The sequence below is a fragment of the Hetaerina americana genome, unplaced genomic scaffold (genome assembly GCF_022747635.1).
Source record: "Hetaerina americana unplaced genomic scaffold, ioHetAmer1.1.p SCAF_7, whole genome shotgun sequence".
NCBI lineage: Eukaryota > Metazoa > Arthropoda > Insecta > Odonata > Calopterygidae > Hetaerina > Hetaerina americana.
Window position 1 is genome coordinate 60,087,592 of NW_027287316.1, and position 24,899 is coordinate 60,112,490.

The 24,899-nt window shown below is 37.6% G+C and overlaps 1 long non-coding RNA gene across 1 annotated transcript in view; it reads right to left on the reverse strand.

The window, feature by feature from the left end:
• LOC139696530 (uncharacterized) overlaps positions 1-24,899 on the reverse strand; it is a 91,036-nt gene that overhangs the window by 48,565 nt on the left and 17,572 nt on the right. Inside the window, exon 2 of the long non-coding RNA XR_011702627.1 lies at positions 11,621-11,762. This is a non-coding gene — a long non-coding RNA (uncharacterized lncRNA). The remainder of the gene's footprint in view (positions 1-11,620; positions 11,763-24,899) is intronic.

The window sequence follows — 24,899 nt, forward strand, 5'->3', positions numbered from 1 at the left end:
AGTCCAGATGGAGAAAAGGAAGTACAGACAACTATAGCTCTATTACTTGTAGGTTTTATTCTAATTTAAAATTAAATTTAGAAGAAAAGACAAAATCCTAAAGGAAGGATGGAATCCCCCCTTAAGGGCCTTCAGCTAATTACTAAAAGAACCATGAAAGAAAAATTAGCGCCCTACCGCTATAAAGTATCCGAAAAATTTGGAAGGCATCTTTTAGCACAGGGAGGACATTTAAAGCAGATAAATTACTCTGTTGCTACAAATTTGCCGTTAAGGACGGCGTTTTATTCAACAAATAAACCAAGTAATTAGAAACCTCTCTCAAAAAGAACTCCCTTTTATCCCATTTCCGCGGTTTAGTGAAAGAAGATCTCATTACTTCCCGAGTCACGCAACACTTGACATGATCCAGGGTCTGTTAGCCACTTTTATCCCAAAGGGCAACGAAAACACGCACTTTTAGTCTTCCGTGAGTGACAAAAAACTGATGTTTTCGGAATTTTTTCACTATTAGGAAAGGTGACGACAGTGTGTACTATAAATCTTTTTTCCCCGGCCTTTCCAGTGGTGGGTTGAATGTTAAAGTTCTAAACGGAATGAAAGCGGTGCAGCAACAGCGCTCACAGATTAAGAATAAATTAAATGTCTTCCAGCACATGCTGGTTAGACATTTATTGTACCCGAGGTTTTAAAAAACACAATTATCAAAGTATAAATTACAGCCAACCTACAACGAAAATGACCAACGGTTAGGGGAACGACGTGTAATTGTTAGAAATATGCCCATGGAGCTATTCTGTTCTAAAATCCCCCACATCCTTTTATTCCCATTGAATGGTGAATTAACAACACTTCTTCCATGCATGATGGTTCATGTTCAGCCATTTTCATGATTGTTTCATATTGATAGTGGATAATTTCTCCGACAGTATTACATAAATTTTGAACTTGAGGTTTCTAACTACACGTATTTCTGTCCTTTCAACCTCGTTATACTCTTTGTGATAAGCCGACTAAAACTGACCCAACTTATCCACTAAATGACCCAAAACATTTTAATAGAACGAGCCAAATTAATTTCCTTGGACACAGAATTATTTTTTATACATAATAGAGAGACTTGTATTTTTGTAACCTAATCCAAAGTATACAAGACCATTTAAGGTTCAGTCGAGCTAATGAAAAAATCAATCAGTTCGCTTTCGGGTACAACTATGAATGCAATTAAGTTATTCTCCTAATCGGCATTGTATTATTTTTATCCCTAAGGCTCACTTTAACTTTTCATCAACATTACAAAAACACAAAAGAGTCGGAAATAACACTTGAAGGTTGGTGGGGACCAGTCATTCCCTCTGTGCCATCTGCGGTCACATGTACGCTGCCCAGAAAATCAGTTTGTGGCTACTTGGGAGAGTACTGTTTTCCACCGTAAACATCCAGATCGCACAAATTTGAACAACCACCTAGCATGGATAGCCTACGCATCCTTTTTGTATTCTACCGTGGAGACTACCACGTAATTATCCATGGCTCTAGGAAGAAAGGTGAGGTATATTAATACACCGGAGACAATGCCTTGAGACAAAGCTAGCTTAATTAATATTTAAGTAGTGATGCTGTCTCGAGGCACGAGTGCAAAACTGAAAATGCTCAAATTATCTCTCTACAGTCTAAGAAACCAACAGTCCTCCCTTTTCTTCCGTCTTTCTCCCCCTCCCCCTTTGGCGACACGCGTGAACCACCACCCCCACTTTCCCCTTCACTTCCCACCCCATCCAAACCCTCTCCCCTCCACCCACAACTCCTTCCCCCACTTTGAAGAAAAAGAAAGAAAGAAATAGAAACCTATTCCTCCCCACTGCTCCACCCTTACCCATACATTCTCGTCTTCTAATTATAGAGACGGTGATCTCCCCTTTTATCTCTCTCTCTCTTCCCCTCTCTTCTCTGACACCATCCCTAATGGTCGACGTAACCACCAAACTCCCTCTTCCGTCCAGCAGCGCAACAACTAACTTACCCTCTCCCTTAACCCCCCACCACCTTCTCCGCCCAGAAATCCTCTCAATTCCTTGATTATCCACGTCCCCTCTCGACACACAATGCCTTCTTAATTACTACTCCTCCTTCTCCTCCTCTCATCCGCCCCTCCTTCCCGCGTCGTCGCCATCTACTCCTTGAAAACTCGCTGATACCTCTGCCCGCCCTCTACATTTTCTCTCTCTTCCCGCCCGCTTAAATTACTGCATTTATCGTGCTCCTCCTGTCGCTCCCCAGGTCTTTAACTCAAGCTTAAACGCCCGTCCTTGCCCTCCACTAAGTGCCTCTTTGACTCTCGCGAAGGATTTCTTTATTTGCTTTTCGGATGCTGGGGTGAAAGGGGGGGGGGTGAAAAAAAAACAAATCCTCCTCTCGGGAACTTGGAGGGTTGTGGATGGAGGTTTATGGAGACGTCTTCAGCAGTCTTTCAAGGAAGGGAGGGTAAGCGAACAGGGGATGTTATCGATACTATGATGTTGGTGCATGATACTCAGGCATCTTCATTTTCACGTTCTCTCCCATACAAAATAATGGGTAATAAATCTAGAAACCTTGTGATCGCAAATTTTAATAAAAGAGTCTTATCACATCAAAATTCAGCATACATGCATAACTTCATTTCATACTAGGAAGCAGATGGTGCGGAAATCCTGGCCGTGTTATTTAATTTTTTTCAAGATGATGGTTCACAAATAAGGTAAACCCAAGTCGTGTACCAGCTAGCGATATTATCTCCTGGTAACTTCGCGGTAATGTTTCTCTTTTTGTTTTTTTCTCAAGTGGAAATATTTGATCCTGCATGCGGAAAAACTCTTCGCAGTTACATATGCCACTGGTTTCTTCACACATACCTCAATACTTGTACAGGCGTCAATCCAGTGGGAGTTTTTATCACGATTTTCAAACAAAGTGCCATTCCAAGCATGTCACTTTTTGATATAAAATGACTTATCTTATCCTCATCATCATTTATACAACATATATTCAGCGCTCGATTAAGCGTTTTTATCGATTACGGACACAACATTTTTCATATTATCGATTTTTTCGGCTGAATAGTCATAAGAAAGGACCAAAAAATAATGGATTCGTCACGAGATACACGTACTCACGTAGAATAGTGATTGTACGTGAAACATGGATCCGTTGCGATCTCATTTGTGCATGCAAACATTTGTTTAGTCACTAGTAGATTTAGAAAATAATGCCTAGCAAGGAACCGAAGATTCTGTCGCAAAACGGCCATTTAATAAAATGTTACTAACTAAGCTACGCTTTAATGCATCCAGTTCTCCTTTACGTTTTTGCGTGGCTTTATAACCCGTTTTAATACGAGGCCTCCGGCAACGTTGCACGGAGACAGAATACGGCTATGATCTGTGCGCTGTGTTTTTATGAGTGATGAACAAATGATAGAAAACAACCGAAGATTTTTTCTGGCAACCGCCACTGCGGCGTCTCAACAGGCGGTGGCGATTCGTGTCCTGATTGGCTGCGTTGCTTGCGGTGCCGAAAAACCAAATGCATGAAAACACAGATTTATCATAAATCCCTGCAATTTCTTACTGCCGTATCAAACATTGCATTTTTATAAGGTGCTAACGTAGCAAAAGAAAGAGTGAAGAACAATTTTACCCGCGGCAAAATGGATTATACGAGAGTATATGACGCTTAAATTCCTTTGTTTTTAAATGTTATCTTCTCAAAATATTTACATTTATTTTTGAATTTCAAAAAATATATTATTTCTAAAAATCTAAAGCCTGATTGATGGACATTTTACCTTTTAGTCATAAAAATACCTTCGTTGTAACACAGAAGACTTCATTTACTAATTTGAACGAACGCTTTAACTGTTTCATTCCTCTTTGATAATTCTTACTACATGGAACCAAGCTGTTACAAATGCCTATATCATCTACCTGATAATGTCTTGTGTAATTATTATTAATTAAAAAGTATCTAAACAGGAAATCACAAATAAATATGATCAGATTAGTTTTAGTGAAAATGAGAAAGTAAATCTTTGAAAAATTTCTTGCCTTCAGCAATAAATATACCAAGTTCATGGATGGAGAAAGTAGGGTAGAGTTATCCTTCTACTCTGCCGTACGTTTTTCATAATTAAGTACAGGAAACCAATACTTTTTTATCTCAATTTTTAGTTTCTTCAAAATGTTCTGGCTTTATGATAAGATCATTGCGGAGAATTTTAAGGGAAGTTCCCCACAGGAATATCCTGTTGTTATAGTCCAGGGTCCCCTGTGGCCGGACGCTTAATCTACTGGACCTCAACTCCTTTTATGCTTAAATTCGGCATCAGTCAAAAATATGAAAAAAATATTTTAAATAGAAATTCTTCTTAATTTTAGTCAATTCTATTACTGAAAATTCTTTTAGGCTGAAAATGATTTCATTTGGAACGCTATGAAAATAATTAGGCCTTCCTCCTTTTATGAGCCGTTATAATTTGGAATTTTTGTAAAACTGGACTACTTTTTCAATTCATACAGTGTTTTTTAAGAATACGTTCTCTTTCCTCGTCCATGAAAAATGCCTCTATTACCTTCCTGTCAAATAAAAGCTGAAAACTAAGAAAATAGAAAAACTTGCATGATAAAATGATACCACTCTACTACGTGTTTGTAGTTGTTATTCACGGTATTGCGCGATACATGCAAATAACGAAAAAAGCTGAGTACTTACTACCATATCATGTGTAAAATGCACAAATTATTAACCAAACCTGTAATTACGTATACCGCAGTTAACAAGTTTTCCAATTTTCACGCAAATGGAGGGATTTCATGTATTGCTTGTGAAATACTGGACCAGTACATATGAGAAAGCTAATTATATAATTGCACGACAAACTGGAGAAAATATTCCAGATATCGTAAGCAAGATCAAAATTCTTGCTGCTATTTACCTTTTGTAAAGTCATGCACGAAGGCTCAAGAGCGAAACAAAACAGAACAGCAGAATGGATAAAAGGAAATTGCATGAAATGTCGAAAACAATGAAGTTGGCAACAGAAAATCACGAAACGTTCATGAAATTATTTTCTATTTCAATAAAAAAGTTAAATTCTGTATTTATACAAAAGTCTTCAATTATAAATCTATAACTTAACGAGGAAGTGTCAAAACACGATTTTATTCTGTAATAAAATTGAAACTTTAATGCAAATTGTAGAAATAAAGCACTCATACTTGAAAGTGAAATACGTGTATAATGCGATTGATCATTCAAAAATGCACTCTATCGTCATAATTTGATAGTCTAACGTTTAAATTAGGTTCACAATGGACACTCTGGAGGCCAATCTTTTTCCTAGCCTCGCCTAACAAGAGCCATCCTGACATTTTTACACTTCAATAAACCCTTCAAGAATCCCGCATAAATTCTATCTCTCTTCCTTCCTGTCAAAATCCCTGTCCTACTCATACCCGATCTCCTCCTCCACTAGAGTTCTCAAGATTCAATGGCTGATAAAATATCTCTGAACCTGTATTTTTCGTCTCTTTTCTATTCTTCCTTTTAATTACGATTATATCTCCTTCATCACCTCGCCCAGTACTTCTTCGTTTGATTTTCTTTCCACTCATTCCACCTTTTCCATCCTTTTCAACGCCCACATTTCCCCGTCGTTCACGCCAAATCCTAGAAGAACAATTTCCCGGCCACTTGATTTCCTTACGAAGGGATATTCTATGGCCCCCTCACTCCCCGGCTTTGAGCCTTGTGATTTTTTCCTATGGAATAACGCAAGATATGCTGAGAAGAGTTTTCGAAAACTTTTTTGAACGACTCAACATGTTCATCGCTCACCAAGGTCATCACCAGGATGAAATAATTTCCAAAACCTGATGAAGTAAAATGACGTTGAATGCAGTTTTCAGAAATATATTTTTGTTAAATTATCTTGGTTGGTTTTTTACTATTCACCCGTCAAATCAGGGAGTCCATTCTGCTCCACCCTGTATTTTTGGCATGTACATTCTAGTCTTTTTCATATTTACTGTTACTATAGTTTTGTTTGCTGCTTTCGTTAACCTTTTCGCTTGTTTCCATCTTTTTTAACTCCACCCGACTCTCTTTTCTCAATCATAAATGTTTCCATTGACATTTTTTCCGTTTCGTTTCCGCTTCCATATCGTCTACTAAAAGGCTTCTATAACCCATAAAAACACCCTTCTTTTATTTTTTATCCTCTTGAACCTGACATTACATCTCATTAGTACTAATTTATGAACTGGATAACATCCACTCCCGGGAAAGTGCTGTTCTTAAACCTGCGTCTACACATTACATAGTCTCATTTAAATTATGCTCTAAATTCCCGGGCAATTTTACATATAACGAAGTCTATCGCGGCGTTTAACCAAAATCTTCCTGGCGATTTAACCATGCCTCCTGAAAAGCTCTATTATTATATCTCCGCGGTCATGCCTCTTCCTAAAAAATAGTCCCGTACCTCACTACCATCTTTCCCTTCTCCTAACATCGCGTTTTATCGCCCATCGTTATCAAATGTTCCCTTCCAGGGACACCCAAAATCATTTTTTTCCATTGATGGTATACTCTGTTCACTTCTTATTCTGGGTAGCGCGTAGACCTGAACCTTGACCGAGTTCATTGGCACAAATTTTCTTCTAATAATAGTATGGAATCACTCTTTTTCTCAATATTTACTACGCTTCTTCATACCTTTGGTCCAATGCTATCACCTCCCCTTGCTGTAAATTACTCAATAATTATATCATATCTTTCCATTTCACCTTTTAGAACCCCAAAATATCTATATATTCTCTCTACATCCCCCACCCTGTATTTTTTAATATCCCTGTCCTCAAAATTGCCCTAAAATTGCCCTAAATATACATACATCTATATATTTTGACAAGTACGGTCCTCATTTGCGCCTTCCTCTCAGCTTCTTCTGTCGTTTCCGCATTGCAAATATTACAATTGATATATGTTGAGGTATGCTCGGATTTAAATATATATACATGAGGTTTTATCCCGTTTCCTTCCTCAACAGTGTTTTTAATGTGATACTATCACTAAAATTGCCACCCCACTGCGTTCGAAGTATATCTAACTGCGCTGATTGGGGTGTTTATTATAAAAATTTGCTATTATTTAAAAAGTTAACCGGTGAAACTCAATTGCTTTCTCCCCACGGTCATTCGTTGTTTCCAAATCCTAGTCCCCCACACCACTCCCATCTCTCTCTTCTATTCCAGCCGCGTTCTAATCCCAATTAAATATCGATTGCTTCCATCCACGGAGATACACAATTGTTTCCTTTCATGGATCGCATGAAATGTCTATTCCCTCCTCCTTATGCTTACTTGACACCGTGTAGACCTGAATAATGACCATGTTTGTCGGCTCAGCTTTTCCCACGACTCTCTATCTCCATCTTTATACTTTCAAATTTCTCTCTACTCAATATCGTTCTACAATTTAAATTCCTTTTCCTAACTTACTCGGTTCTTTTCTGTATCTCATTATTCCTATAATGCAAGTTATTTATCACTATATAAATGTATTATATAGTATTTTTTTCCTATTCTATCTTTTTTAAATAAGAAAATAATCAATTGCATTACTTCTCACGCTTCCTAACGGGAACAACTTTCCTACAATATCCTAAATGAACAAACGTCATTTACTACCCTTAATGCTTGAATATAAGACTGCATAAGACTTTTTAATAAAAAAATGGATTCATTTGGGCCTGCCTAAAATACCATCCCAAGTGTATACAGCAGGATACACTTGGATGTGGATGGCGTTGCTTCTTTTATAAAATATTAGCAAATGAAGAGAGGTACTTCTTTTTCAAGGTTGTAGAAGACGAGTGGATGCATTTAGAATAAAAATTATTTTTGGGTAGGTAGAGGTTTCTCAAATGCTTTAATTGCTGAGAGAATAATCATTAGGTAAATGGAGTTGGAATGCCATGGAGGTTGTTTTAAATTGTGGAGACTGAAGAAAGCGAGGTAATTTAGAAAAAAGTGAAAGAAAGATACTTTAAAAAATTATATAAGCCCTCCAGAGAGTGCGCTACTTAAAAGGTCAACATATCGTCATATTTTAACAACGCTTCATAAAATGATAACAATAAGAAATTATTTAACAAAGTTTAATCCTGGGACATGATAAGTAGTTTAGCTTTAATACAAACACGTTAAAATCAAATACGGGGCTTCATAAACCCAATATCCACAATTATTTCATGGATTACTGGAAACTAATTCAGTGACCTTTTATTGCATTTTTAAAACCATCAAATCCCTTCTCGGCAATTTGGGTGGAAATATAAAAATATATTTGGGTCAGGTTGACGAAAATTATCTACCTAAGTAATTATCATAAGGAGCTGTAGTAAAGCTTAACAATATAATTATAAAACATAAATAGCCTTAAAAATACTTCAAGACACACTACATGATTGGAAACTTTCAGAAATATGTAGGTTTTCAGATTGATTTAGCTGCTTCTGGTGGTATTGGAGATAATTTGAGAAAGTGGTTTGCTTGCACAGAATATAATTAATTAAGTTATATAGGTAAACAGTAAGTCGCGCAGAAATTTTAATAATCAAGGAATTAATTCACAATAATTGAAATCAATAATCAACGTAATGCAATTATCAAATTCCATCAAATTATTGACTGGTTTTCCTCCAATCTCTGCATGCAGTTTGGACTCAGACATAACTAATTTTAAAATTTAATTATGCATTGTCGACGGAGAGGTTGGAAAACCTTAACTAGAACAATTCAAATTGCGCATGATGCCTAAATTTACCCCCAGACCCTAAATTTGCATTTAAAACATCGTTTTTGCAAAAATATTCCGCACGACCCAAGAACCAAACACTTAGGTGAATCACTAGTGTTTTCGAAGAATTACATTTCCTGTCTATTTGCGATCATAAAAAATTTATTGTCTTTAGATTTAGAAATGATTTTCATCCGTTATTTAATTAAGAATATATTATTTGCCCTCTTATTTACGGAGAGCTTTGCCACGCTTTGCTTTAATATTATTTTCTGTTCATTTAGTTCACGGGTGTTATTTTTTTCTTTTACTTCTACGTTGTAATTACTTTACCAAAACGATACTTATCAATTAATATAATAAATTTTATTCATAATATAGATCTTACTTACTTTGTCGGAGATTCTCTCCTAGTACCCATTTCCATTCTTCTTCCAGTCGTCGAACCGAAATTCGCTCATCTGACGTCGCCCGCCCTGAGACCATTCTCAGTTCCATTTTCACTTCAGCCGGGTCTATCTCGGCAGGGACCCCGTCACAAGATATGTACTTGTGGTAATTTTCAGCAAACCTAGCGGACTTTCTTTGAAACTTATCTTATTATTTAATAAACGTTTTCTCCTATGAATCCCAGATACTTGATGCGTATTCTAAATGTGACCAAACTTAAACGAAGTACTGGTATCCTGTATCCATCATCATTATATCCTGTTCACATTATTTCAAAACCCGCACATTCCTCACTAGATATGAGAACATACGATCGGCCTCAATGCAGATGTATACCTAAGGTTTTATTTTTATTGGGACGTGGAATTCAATCTTCTCTCCCTCAAGTTCCGGGCAATCGAAGCCCACTTATTTATCGAGTGTGCCTGGTACTCGAAGGGGGAAGTCTCCCTTATTCCATCTCCGGTAGCTCTCCAGACCGCGACAGTCTACACCTCGCTGCTGCCTCAAAGCGTCCTTCCCTTTCTCTGGAAGCCCTTAACCTCCCGCTGACCCACACGTGCGGTTCCCCGGGACGGACACCCGCTGAAGCCGGTAATATGGCCAACGGTCGGCGGTGAGAGGGAAGGGAATGAAAATAGGGTTACTCGTAAGAGTTCTAGTGTGTGGGAAAAAGTGGTAGAATGAGAGGTATACTCTTATTGTTTAAGATAATATCACTTCTCAAAACAGGGAAAGACTAATGTCATTAAAACACGGGTTAACGTGCGCATCGATTCACCGTACATCGTTTTTAAGCTTACCATTTTCTAACAGATTCACAAATTCTTTAAATATTTATAGTTTAAAAATGGAAATCTATGCTAAATCCTCGTGATATTCACAGATAAGAATTAATATATGCATATATTTTTGAGCGTATTGTTAATATAATGGCATTCTTCTGGTTATGTTTGGGAAGGACGCAGACTATACAACAGTACAACGATACTAGCACTACAGAGCCTTGCCTCTCCTAACAAAATGTGACATTCGGCACAAAAGTAAATCTCTCTTGACTCCCGTATAATTCATTACTCCCATCATTCCGTCTAACGGATCAATTATCAATAACAACTATATCTTATTCTTACCCCTTCCTCCTTTGCCTAACATATCCTATTCTTACCCTTTTCTCTTTTACTCTTACCCAATTCTCTTTTGCTTAACGTTCTGATTCAAGTACACGATTTTCCTTCGCTAGAACCGATGTTATGGCAAAATCGATGCTAAGCATTCGAATATTTTTACTTAAAGAGGAACATTTTATGACTTAGTCGAACACATTAAATTCTTACATGCTGTGTATAGACATGTATATGTGCGAGTGTGTGTACGAGCGTTTTTGTATATAAGCTAATATACATTTAAATACATGAATTCATGCATGAAATTACATAAATACCCCGCGATCCACCAAAAAGTTGTGTGGTAGGGGACGAAACCAACGGAGGAGGAAAGTGTTTATGAAGATGAAGGGCTTCTAAGGGGCAACGGAAGGAAAAGAGAATCCACCAAAAATCCCCAAAAATCACGTTCGTGGAGGTTCCCGAAGAAAATCTTACCTCAGCGTGCACACGCATACACATGTTAGCACTGAACCCCGTTTAAAGTATGACTCAAATCTGGCCACCACAGAATCTCGAATATTACATAGGGAGGGAACAAAAATGTGCGTAGGCTACCATTCTATAGGCCGCCACCAAACTTATAAAAGTCATGAAGATCTGGAGACCAGAAAGGGGAAAACACCAATTACATGAAACTAGTCATGTAACTTGAGGCCGCCACCCGTGGCGATGGAGATAGAAGTGAAACCCTGGTAATGGCAGCTGATATCATGAGGCGTCACCCCAATGGATAGGCACCAATGGGGAAAGGGAGGAACCTCACGTAATGAAAGACGTTCATAGAGTGTTTGAAATTGCACTACGTTAGATGCTATCCAAGTTCCACTAGGTAATGCGGGAAGAGATCGGGCAACAAAAGAGGCATGAACGAAAAGTACACTAGATATATATTCACTTTACGTTGCGGATGTTCAGTCACAATCTTGTTCCCTAAAATCTTTAAGTTATCATCCCCTATTGTCAAAGGTATATACCAACAGTTGTGAATAAATGGCTGATGGCCTAACACCCCTCGCCACACGCCCTTGTGGGAACTTACAGTTAGACTCCTTACTTAGTTCCTACAGGGAAGGGAGTGTTAGAGTTTCCGTCGGCAAAGTTCCATATAAAAAATACCAGATCATATAAAACATTAATAGTTGTGGAAGATAGTGGCTACTTACAGTAATTTCCTTCAATCATATACTGTTGTTCGGCATCTTCATGGCAGTCCTACACTTGATTTTTCTCTTGTCGCAGCCCGAGAAAAATTTCCACTTGCCGCAGTTTCAGAAGAATCCCGTCCCATAAGCAATTTCTGGGTAACTGAAATTAATGAATTTTTTGTGAAATACGCTACAAAATATTGAGGGAAAAAAATCATTAAAAATTTCACAATTTCTAATTATTTCAAGCACTATTGTTTAATTCACCGAAAAAATCGTGTGTTTTTCTTCTGAAAAATTTCGTAAGTAAAATTTTTACGGATATCATTGGGGATTTAGTTTCTTTTCCATATGGTGAGCATAGCAGTATCATGATTGGGATTATGCGTGGATGGTTGGTGACCTAACACCCCTCGCCACATACCCTTATGGTCACTTGCGGGATTTTATGCAGATGTAGATTTAGACAGAAGAGAAAAGAGTATAAAAAACAAGAAAGGTTTATACGTACAGCAAGTGCACTACTGTAGCCCCAGGAACCGGTCAAATTGAGTCCACTAATGAAAATAAAACGATTTTCATCCACGATGCAATAGGATAATTATATGGTAAATAAGGAATCATTGTGAGTACATATAAGAGAACAGAATTTTAGCTTGAGTATAAAACGAATAGGTAAGACGAAAGTTTCAAATCACTATCATAATTTAGAGAGTAATCCTACCTTCAGAAGTTAGTGTTTCAGTATAAAACTAATAGCGGCTTGAAGCATAGTTATTGCGTCGGGCACTTTCCTTCAAATAAATATTTGAAAAATTGCTAACAGCCATATAGGATGTCCTTCAAACAGTCGCGTTATAAAGGTATATTAAACTTTTGTTGGATCGGTGCAATTCAGATTAATTGAGTTAGAATATAATTTTGGCTGCCTATTTTACACCAGGGATGTCGTAGTCCTTCGGAAAAAACCGCGCTACTAGAAGTTGGTTTTGAAGGGAAGTCCCATGAAAAGCAACTCGACTCTCAGGGAAATTGAAGGAATAGAACAATCGAGGCTTATGTTTGAACGGAAGGAGATGCAATGGAAAAAAATTGCAATAAAAAATGTACGTATCCGTCCTGGGTAAAATGATGTGTGTCTCGTATTTGCTACGTGTACTCAGTTCAGATAGGAAGACGCAAAGTGCGATTAAAGTCTCTATTGAAAAATGCCACTCACCCACCATAGAGAGAGATACTGATGAGGACTTTCGAGTGCGCTTGTTAGCTCACAAATGAATGGATCCCTGTGCTCGCCAGCGTTGCACCGCAGTGCAGTGGGTGCGTCAAAGGAGTAACGAAGTTACACGCCCTTCCCCACGGCAAACAGCGGCGGGGGACAGCTGCCTTTGTGGGCGGTGCCGGTATCTTCCGTAATGGGTGAAGTGGGCACACACGCGCGCCGGATGCTAGCATACTCGGTCCAACGCGGGCCAGAGTCAACTCGCCCCTCTGTTGTCGCTGAGTTTTTGGGCACCGACCGTAAGTGACCTCACGAACTTTGGGGGGTTGGGCCAACCATGGCACACCAGGACTAGTTATGGTGGATTTTGTCAAGTGCACCTGCATTAAGTAATTTGCTGGAGCACTTCGATCTACATGGGGTCGTATATATGCAGAGGATGGTTGAAATTAATATTGAGTACACATAAGAAAATAAGACTAACTACTGGACCTAAGCCGACGAAACAAAAGAATGATACGGGATTATGTTGGACTGCGCTGTACAATAGAAGTTTAATCTATTGCCTTAATAAATAAAAATACAGAGCAATAGAAAATCCTAGCGGAGTAAAATTTATCATACTGGCCTATTTATCAGAACAAAAGGTCACATCTAAGAGAGAAAAATAGCTGCGCGCCACAGGTCATCACATTAAAACTTTTATCGTTCTGCGAAAAGATTCTATACCCATCTTATTCACTACGTTAAAACTATTGTAAAATACGTCTCTTCATCCACCTGATTCCTCTGCAAGCCATCGCTCAGGTGTGGGGTAGGGGTTGATCCCACACCAGGCATGCAACATCTAAATTAACTTTTGCTTAAATTTTAGTTAGCTTATACGGGAAATATTTCAAATAATTAAATTATTAACCAGAGGTACATGCACTATGGTATCTAAGGGCGAAATACTTGTGTAGGCAAAAGATAGGAGCTGCTAACAAAAAGGAGAAAAATAAAATTAGTGGTTGTTAAAGGAATGGCAACATACTAGGCTACTTTGCTACTAGGAATTGAAAAATGATATTTTACACCAAACGCTGTAGTTTTAAGTTGATCCCAATAAGTATAGAAACGTGTTTCCCTAAGGCAATGGATCTTCGCCTGATGCCTCGGTATTTTGTAAGACCAGGCATCTAGTATTGAGCAAAGCAAATGTTTTGCTAGTCATAACTACGAGACTCGATTATTAAGAAAAACGATTATTTCATCATTTGATGCTCCTTCATGTAATATTTAAATCTCCTCGATAAAGATTCATCAGGTTGTTGCCTGTTAATCATGACAAAATACTTTTAATTCTTAGAAATGTCTTCTGTAAAAAGATAAGTCTGTGCTATTCTGATCTTCATAAATTCGTGCATGGAAACACTTGCACGTACAAAATATGCAATGCATAATTGGTGGGCACCATTTGGTTTTCCGAGTCACGCTTAATATTTCGCCTAATCTTTTTGCGATCCTGTAAAAAGAAGCACTTTACTACGCTAAATATAAATACACACACGACGTGTAATAATTTTGAATCGTGGATGGCATTTGAAGGAAATAATAGAAAAGAATGCTATTAATGCGCCCTCTTTTTTATGCATTATTTACACACCTTAGGTAATTTATTCTACGTGCTTCGAGAATAGACACACTTGTTGCAGACAGCAGTTATATTTTAAGTTGGGGAAGGTGGAAAGGTTTTTCCACCATGATAATTCACCTGCTAATGCAGCCATTTCAATGCGACAGTTTTAAACAAAAAACAGCATGACTCGCTTGCCCCACGCCCCTTAGTCACCTGACCTCGATCCGTGCGATTTCTTCTTGTTTCCGCGAATGAAGAGGGACATAAAAGGACAACATTTTGATGACGTGGAACTGGTAAAGAAAAAAAAAACGAGGCAAGAGCTGTCGGGTATCACGACAGAATAGAATTGCAGATTGGACAAATGTATTGAGGTAATGGAAAGTACTTTTAAGATGATAAGGTTGCTTCGTAAAAAATTTAAATACATATCTTTTGAAAAAAACAATTTCGGTAATTTTTGGGTACCTCCTAGTAGGCTAGAATGTAGTTAATGATTCACGTAACCTTAGTTATTAGAATAATTCACATAACCTTTTTGTTTCTCACAGTTTCCATTTTATGCTTAGAGAAGTATATCTTGCTTAGATACCTACGAGTAAATAAGTGCATGAACTTGTAGTTTTCATGTTCTTCATTATTTGAAATATATTACATGAATGTATTGCAAATAAAAATTGGGAAAAACTTGATTTTTGATAATGCATGTCTGGTGTAGAATCACCCGCTTTCACACACACCAGCAGTGGCTTGCAGGGCGCCATGCAGTTGTCAATGTCACAGGACATCAATCTCAGAGAGTGAAGAACCATGAAAATCTGTATACTAAGAATCAAGGCAGGGAGTGCTAACGAAGAGCTCCCCTAGACTCTGAGGTTAGCAAGTTGGAATTATTTTATAGAGAATTAACGTTTTATAATCGTAAGATGACAACTTGTCTTTGGATTTGCTTCATTTAAATATAAATTTAAATTTTTGAACTATTTGATAAGAATTTCAGTTTTAGTAGCATATATAATAGAATAGGAATCAAATAAAATTAGATTGCTGTGGAGAGTTAACTTTATGTTTATGATTGAAAATTCTATTTGAAACTTTAAAAATGTTTAACTTGAACTATTTAATGTTTGCCATATAGTTTTGACGAAGTGGAAAATTTGAAGATACATATTTATCCAATGTAAACAACATTATTCGATTTGGACAAAATTTTTGGTTGTAATTTTAAAAAAGTGTTGAAATGTTTCCTTAAAGACCACATATTCAATGCAACAGCCTATGTTGTAAAATTTGGATTTTGGATAAAAATTGGATTTTTTACAAATCTAGTGCAATATTGTCTGATTTGCCCCATTTATTTAAACAGAAAGTAGAAAATCAAATTTGGAAAATAGTGGAAAGAATACCGTCTAATAATTCTTAGTATTATTTAATTATAGGCAGAATTGAAGGGACACATTTTTTCTTACATCACGGGAGAAGAAAAATTTGGACTCAGTTCTAAAGAGTATACATAGTTTTGTACGTCTGATAAGAATGGCAATATGTAGCAATGTTTTTATTGAGATACATTACCTACTGTGATACATTGACAATTGATGTTTGGTGGATAAATATTAGCAACATGGCTCCCTTATTATGTTACTAACCAATAAAACGCACGGACAATATTTCATGCTACGTAAAATCTATAAGTAAACGTTTTGGATAAGAATTTTGTTCGTATTAAGAATGTGACAATTGAGAATGCTTAGAAAACCTGGCTCAGGTACATTCAATTATCAATTTTGAAATTTAGGCAATGTTTGGGAAGTTAGATCATATTTTGGGTGAGTGAATGTGAGTCGGTATGAATATGTAAATGTGTTGGTTTGTTTGTTGGGTATCATCATCATTGGTCGTGCAATCCTAAGATTGGTTGACTGCAGCCCTCCATCCTACCCTATCTGGTGTTAATTGGCTTACTTCCTGGAATTTTTGAAATGCAGTTTCTTCTTTGTTTGTCCCGTGTATTTATCCTCTGGCCTTCCTCTTGGGACTTTTCCCTCTATTTCTCCGTCTATTATATTCTCCATGAATCCATTGCGCCTCAGGGTGTGGTCAATTCCATCTGGTTCTTCTTTTCTCTATTGTGTTCCATAAGGTCCAGTCTCCGTATATTTTTCTGTATAAGTCTTCATTTCTTATATTAGCCGTCCATTTGATCTTAAGCATCCTCCGACAGTACCAGGTTTCTAAGGCTTCTAGTCTTTTGTGGTCTACTTTTCCGATGGTCCACGTTTCTGATCCATAGAGTGCCACGCTCCATACGAATATTCTCATGTAATGTTTCCTCATTTGTAGTTCTATCTTCTTTTAATACAGCAGTTTTCTTTTCATTGTGAATCCTACTCTCTTAGCATGAGCTATTCTTCGCTTGATGTCTGTAGCACTTCATCCGTCTCATGTGATGGTACTTCCGAGATAGGTGAAGGAATCTACTTGCTCTAACTTTTTTTCCTTATAGTGTGACTTCTGTGTTCCGCTTCTCTATTCCACATACTAGGATTTTAGTCTTCGTCTTGTTTATGTTCATGTTGTATCTTTGTAGATCTTGATCCAATACGTTTAGTAACCTTTGAAGATCCTCCTGGTTTTCTGCTATTATTGCAATATCGTTGGTGAAGCGTAGCATGTCTATCTTTTCTCCATTGATCTTAATTCCGTTTAATTTGATACCTTGTCTGATACCTTATAACAACTGCAAAGGATGATTATCGCAAAACAGTTTCATTCTGGATGAATAATGATAGGGATATTATATATTTATGGTCTATTTTTGCATATTTTCTCTTCTATACAAGCTTCCATAGGATCTAGACTGCCATAAAAGCGCGATACTTCATTAGAAGCATGAGGGCCGCAAAAAGGTAATGGGTGGCCTTAACCTGAACTAAAAATTAAATCCTTGTATTTATGGCAAATCTGACAAACTGGCGGTATGCTTCCGATATCGATATGTTCGCAAAAATCATTTTCAAAAGTCGCTTTATTGATTTGGTTCGAAACTTCACATACTTGCATTGCAACATTTAGTGAAAATGTTAGAGTCATAATTTCATAAAAATGTTCGAAGTACTCGGATTTATTTCAGGAGTTAGATCAAAATGTACTGCATTGATGAAACGAGTCCCCAGTGGATTTTCTCTTGTTTAAAGTAATGTTGCATAAGGAGATACTAAACCTCTCTGAAATTTGTAATAGGCAATACATATTGTGATTTAGCTCTTAAAAATAAAGAAATCACTTCATAATATAAATTCAAATGAAAACAGGATTTTATTTTGCTTATCAATGAGTATTTTCAAGTAAATATTGGCGGTAGTATAATTAAATATCTACCGTCCACATTACTTACCTAAATGATTTATCTATTACCTATTTATTATGGTAGATTAAGTAAGATTAAGAATTTATCTAGTACCTATAAGTACTGTAACAATGAGGAATCACAAGATATCGCGTCTATAATATTAAACATCGCAGTCACAATGAGTTTATTATGCGCTTGTTTGTGATTAATAACGTACGAAGCAATCGAAGATTTAACTCTCTCCCGAGCGATCACGTTGGCAAACTCTTTATTCCTTTCCGTCGTCATGAATTCACTCCAGGATTATGTCTCACAATTGAAGTCAATTAATCACTTTCTGAATGTTCGTTTGTTATCAACTGGTCGAAGTTATCATACTTGAAAAGCCATGAAGCTTTAAATATTATTCTTGCTGCCAGAAAAACCTCGATAAATGGTATTTCCACATATCAAACTTCTGGAGTAGACATTTCACGATTAGAACGTGCATCGTTTCCCCAGAGTTTGAGAATAGCATACACCTAAGTGACTGACGGAAAACACATAAGTGACAAACGGCAAACACATAACGAAATAATTATGTGTATAATAAAAATAAATGGCTTCAACTTTTACTTAAATACACAACATGCCATTACAATCCATTATGATATTGAAGCAGGGTCCATGCTGTTTCCAGTAATAACCGTCGTGTAAGCTGATTGTTGGACAACTGTTTCGCCCCCAATCCTGGAGGCACCTTCAGGTCGTAAACTTCGTCCTGAAGACGCCACTAGGACTGGGGCGAAAGAGTTGTCCAACAATCAACCTAAGCGACGGTAATTCCCGGAACCAGCATGGATCCTTCATCAGATAGACGTCGGAGAAGCCTTAGGATTAATTATAATATTGTAGCATCGAAAAATTCATTAGAATCTTCATTTCTGCACAAACTTATGATTTGAGTATCGTTCAATGTTTCTTTCGTCAACCTATTCTATTTAAATTAGGCACTAATTTTACAGCTATCAAAGAATGTATAATAATAATCCATATCTGTTAGCAATATACGACCATTTTTGTGAAGATAAGTTTTTATTGGTAAAGGTTTTCTATTTTCAGTATCGTTAGTCATTGTGCGTGCTCTCACCTGCTCTTTCCCACCTTCGTATCTCCACCTTTTCTCACAAATGCACGGTGCATGTCACGGCGCATTTGTACATACCCAATGGTACTCGAAATTTCGTAATTAAGTAGAAAATGGCTCTTACTTGAACTGAAATACTTTCAATATTTAATGCGCGTATATTTTTTGACCTTCATTTAATAACGTTGCGAGCACGGTTGAACGATGTTTAATGATTAAAAAATTATGACTCTACTTTAATGACGGAAATCGTTCCAACAAGAATGGGTATTAAAGCTTTTATTTAGGAGTAGAACCCACTCAGCTAATAACATATCCTGATCAAAACAATGCTGTCTGGAGTGCATTTCATAATTTTAGTCGAAATACTTTTTTTTTACGATTCTAAATGCTCACCGTTGTATTTATCCTAAAACAAGGCAAAATTAATGTTTGCAAAGGAAGAAGCATTACCATGCACGAGTAGAGAGGCAAAATATATTTTTTCCCAAATCTGTGTAATGAGATTTTCCAAAGTTAGAGGATATTTTCTGAAACAATTTGAATTAAAATCCAGCTCAGCTCATTAGGAAGAGTGAAATAAGAGTAATTAAATATTTTACCGAAATAATTTAAAGAAACTACGGGAAATACCGCTACAGTTAATCTTTGGTGGAGACACCCGCCGATGTGGGCACACAAACGTGAGAGTTTTGCAGTTAAAAAATCACACGCGGAGACTGTACCACGTGAAAGATTTTCCAATGTAAAATCCTTACATTTAATTCTACATAAAATATTTGAATTATTCATGAAAAATCTGTGAGTGCACCGACGTAGATATCGCTACAGATAACAGGGTTGAATACGAAATAAAACCATCTAGTATTTAATCTGCGAAATAAAATGCCTGGGATTCTACCTTTATATGCAACCGAGAGTCGCTGCCATTTTTGTATCTCGCAGCTACATCATTCCGAGTTTTACGTCCTAGACGGTCCGTGGGTTATTGCTATGGGAGTAAGTCGTGAATTGGCTGCACCTGCTGCAAAAAGCGATGCGTGGTGCTTTGTTACGAAGCATTTATACGGAAGATTTTATTTGGTTTTAGGTAGTTGGAGACAAATTTATTGGATTTAAATCAGTGGATTTCCAAGGTATATTGAAACCTTGGTTTGGAAATGTTGTTTATGAGAAGGTCTTGAGTACCATGTTATGCTTGGCTGATTCGATAGTAGGACTTAGACTATTAGACACTTGGATGTGTCGTGTGAGTTCCCATATTAATTTTGATGTCTATCTGGCAACACTGACTTATTGTCTTGTCGACATTTCGTCGGTGATATTGCAGTCGGTATCGATATTGAGGTTGATATTAAGGTCAAGGATGGAATTTATGTGGTCATCGAGATAGACAAAGGCAGATCTTCCGTTACGAAACATTTAGCAAATATGAGAAAGAAAAGGCTTCATATATTTTGAAGACACATGGAGCTGCATATGAATTTATTTATTTAGCCTAATGATCGAGGGATTCTACGTGGGCCAATGATGGCGTTCAAATTTCACCCAAAAGCCGTCTTACTGCCACAACCGTGCCTAAATGTGCAAAGTTTGTTCACCTATCTCATCTTTTTTATCTTTTTCATTCTTCTTCACCCTCATATATCAAAAGTCTCCAATCTACGCTCATTTTGATGCCACAAGGAGCAAGGATCAAAATCTAACCCAAAATGTTTCCAATTTACATTAATTCTGCCAATATACTCTAGCGAACATCTTCTTGAAATCTACGAAACAAACATCAGACATCCAGATTATAATCTATGTTCTTTCCTTATTACTGCTATGGCATCAAGTGTTCCTCTCCCCCCGCCGCACTGAAACCGATTATCTCCCAAATAATCATTGCTGGGTTCTCTGCTCTTATTTTGATCCCTAAGTAATACATTTGCAGTGTGCGAAATCGAAATTGCAGTCCGATAGAAAAATAACTATAGTCAGACACTGCAGTTTTTCTCTTTTTTAGGATGGGTATTAATACTGATCTTTTTCAACGTCTGCAATGTCTTCAAGCCGAATTCCTCCCTAAACGATACGAATAAGCTCATCAGGCCTGACTAGTCTATACTTCCTCTCTTTATCTCTCACTTGATATTCTCAAACTTCTATGTTCTCAGTATCGTCCTAGCAATAATCACAGTTTCTTTTTCCACGGTAGAGTTACCCCTGCAGAACCTATGCCATGGGCCCCGTCATGCCATGTGCCATGCCATCTGCCACGGACCATGGGCTAGGACTCATTCCATATTAGTTTTCATCATCATATCATCATTTACAGGGAAAAATAATTGAGGTAGTTTTTCATTTCTTCCTAAATTATGTTTTTTTTAACGCCACATCGTCACTCAAATGGCCGCTCCATTGGGATCAGATATATTTGTGGTTGTCTTACCGATTAACACACGCTGCGGGTATTAGCTTTCGTCTGACTCCTACTAGAAAAACTCATTGCTCCCGCCTAAATAGCTCGATAGGAAATAAAAACGAACTAGCCCTTCCACCACATCAATGTTTTAGTTCATGGATGAGATAAACCCAAATAGTTTATACCACACGTTGTACCTGATAGTTTCCAATAGGAAGGGAAAAGATGTCAAAGGCGCCATTTCCGGCCGATTCATTCGGAACATAAGGCCCTAACTCTCCCTCTGAGTTGGGCAGTAGAGCGAGCAAAAGTTGAACGTTTGGGAAAATGTGCGCGAATCGATTCCGAGTCTGAGAAGAATGCGGCGTCGCGTGAGGTCGCATTTGGATTCGGCGCGAAAGCCAATCTTTCCATCTTGAGGCCGAGAGACGACGAGTGACGGGCGAGCACTTCTTATCTGGAAACCTCCATCCATACGTCTCAATCAATCAACGCTCGAACCCTATGGCTCCGCCACTCAACGATCTATCGCCACCTGCGATACAGAGCATGTGGCATTATTCTTTCTTCCGTATTGTTTGCCAAGAAGGGTTCTATTTTCAAGCATCGACTTCACATCGTACCTAACTTGAAAGTGCTCTTGAATAAAAACAGTAACACCCATTTCATTCAGATGCTGTCCTCAAAATCGCCACCTTTGATGGCAGTAAAATATTGGTAAAAATTCCCTACCATCACTCTACCCCTGAACATCCACTTCTAGCCTAACTTTCAACTCCAAACAATATTCAACAAATATAACTTGCCTATCTCTCTCTCTCTCTATCTATCTCTGTCTATTTCTCACCTATCTCTCTCTATCACACCGCTTCCTCTTATTAACTTGATTATACGAAACAGCATAGAATTATTTTTACCTTTATTCTTTCTATTTCAAGGATTATATCGATAATGCCAACGGGTTTATTCTTTTAATTATACGTTATGGCATTGGTTGCCGCATAAATTATTGGTGCAAGGTTTTATTTGTATATTTCAATTATACATTTGGATCACTGTTTTTCTTGGATGTGAAACATCGTTCAAAAGTGCCATTAACAGATCTGTATGAAGACTTATACAAGTCTCACATAAATCAATCTATATCAAGGAATCAACCATATACATTTAAATGCGCAGGAAAAAGAATGGCACGTTTTTTGATTGTGATAGAAATAAGATTTTATTCATAGATATTGATTAGGCGTAAGCAGCGTAATGTTTTTTCTTACTTAATGAGAGGATTTTGTTAGAAACATTCATTTTAAATTTGTGTTATTATATTCATTGAGCCTCTTTTTCGTGTAATCTAATTCGTGTGGCTAAATCACGGAGAGCCCTCGAGAGAGTTCTTTTGGTTTCAACAAAAACAAAATATGCGTAGTTATCATAATGTGAGTTTTCCTCCACCTAAAACTTGAGCATTTGTGACCGTCCTTGTCGATATTATCCCGCTAAAAATGCTGAGTAAGAGGCCAAACTGGCTGTTTTCAAATAAGTGTTCAATAAATAAATTTCAAAAATTTCCATAGCACCGCCTCGTGTTATTATATTTTCAAGGACTATGACTTGGTCTATTATTTTGCATATCCCTTACTTGGGCTCCCAAATACGAGGGTAGACTGAAAACTAGTGCACATATGCTTGTAGAACACAAAAAATGAGCTATAGAAGCACTACTGTGGCATGGGGAAGCAACATTTCCCTCAACACGCATGCGCAGGTTTGATATCCTTACATTCCTCCAGTGTATCGTATTTTGAGAAGCGAAAATATGGAGATGTGTCCTAGTGCTATGTCAACGCGAGTTAAACAGCGTGCTGTTATTGACTGCTGCCTTCATCTCATCGTCTAAGGTATAATGATTACCCTTGAGGTGTCTCTCAAGTTGAGGAAAAATATAAATATCGCAAGGTGCAAGATCGGGGGAATAGGGAGGGTGTGGAATCGGTTCAAATTTCTAGTTTTGCAGAGTCTCTTCAGTTGCGCGCGAGGTGTGTGGACAGTAGTTGTCACGCTGCAAGATTATTGGCGCCAGGCTGCCTTTAACATGACAAACTTGACCAATATGGTTTACGAAACGCTTTCGAGTGATTCGTCGGTTATTTAGAACCAAATCTTCGACGAGTTTGCGATGTTTATTGTCTGTGGCAGTGATCGGACGTCCGCTGCGTGCTTCATCAACAATTATGGCATTTCCATACGCACAACCACGAAATTTTAGTACCCATCAATTTACAGTACACCTATCAACAACATTGATAACATAAAAAGCATTTAAGCGATGATGAATCTCAGTAGGAGTCACTTTTTTACCAGTTAAAAATTCGATAACAGCACGCTGTTTAACTCGGTTTGACAGAGCACATCTCCTTTCTTCCGCTTCTCAAAATACACTGGATGAATGTAACGACCTCAAACCTGCGCATGCGTATTAAGGGGGAATGTTACTTACACATGCCACCAGTAAAGCTTCTAAAGGTTATTTTGTTTGTGGTCTACAAGCATGTGTGCATTAGTTTCCAGCCTACCCTCGAAGCATCAAGAATTAACCTGCCAGATTCAAGCAACTATGCTGTTATAGGAAACCGCATTGAGATATTAATATTAACACTGAGGCACACCGGAGTGTACATCATTTGATTTACATACATTGTAAAACAAGCAATATCTATGATGCATAAAATTGTGCATAACGTGGTTGGAACAAAAATGAATTGATGCGTCTCTACTAAAACATGACGTTGGGCACAGAAGTAATATCAAGATAAAGAAAATATAGCGAAACCCTCTACCCACTCCTCAAAGTATGGAGCAAGTGAGGCTTAGAATTCATGTGTCAATGTAATAATTTCTAAATATATCTTATACGGATCCCAATGGCTATTATTTTAGAGGGTCATAGTCCTGGCTACTTTTCTTAGGCTTTCTAGGTTTTATTTATCCATTATCCAAACTAAAACAGCCCTTGTTGGCCTTTACTATAATTGTAAAACCTGCAAATAACTAACCAACATCCAAGCTCAATGTCAAGCAATCTCACCTAGGCAGGAATCGAAACCGTGAACTGTAGACGGAGACGGTGCCCCGCTACCACCGAGTTCTGAATATATTTCGATTCAAACAAGCATTTCCATTTCTCGACAGAATATTAATATCAAAGAGGAAAATCCCCCTGCCTATTTCAGAGAAAGGGAGAAGAGATAGGAAGAGAAGGTATGCGGTTTTTTTACTTTTCTAAATTACGGGTGGTGTCCTAACATTCCCCGCCACACGCCCTTGCGGCGGCTTGCGGGGTATTGAGTAGACGTAGATGAAGGTAGGCAACTGTAAATGAATGAAGGTCATGAGACATCGGCTTGTGGAGGACGACCGATTGGTCATCCTCCGTGGTAAGGAAAGTAAGTGCATGCTGAAAAGAGGAAGATGTGTGATATTAAATAATTCCTCAGCAATTAAGGATGCTAGAGAATTTACATTATCTGAGTAAATAATACTGTTTATATTGATTAACAAAGTCTAGCTTAGAATGT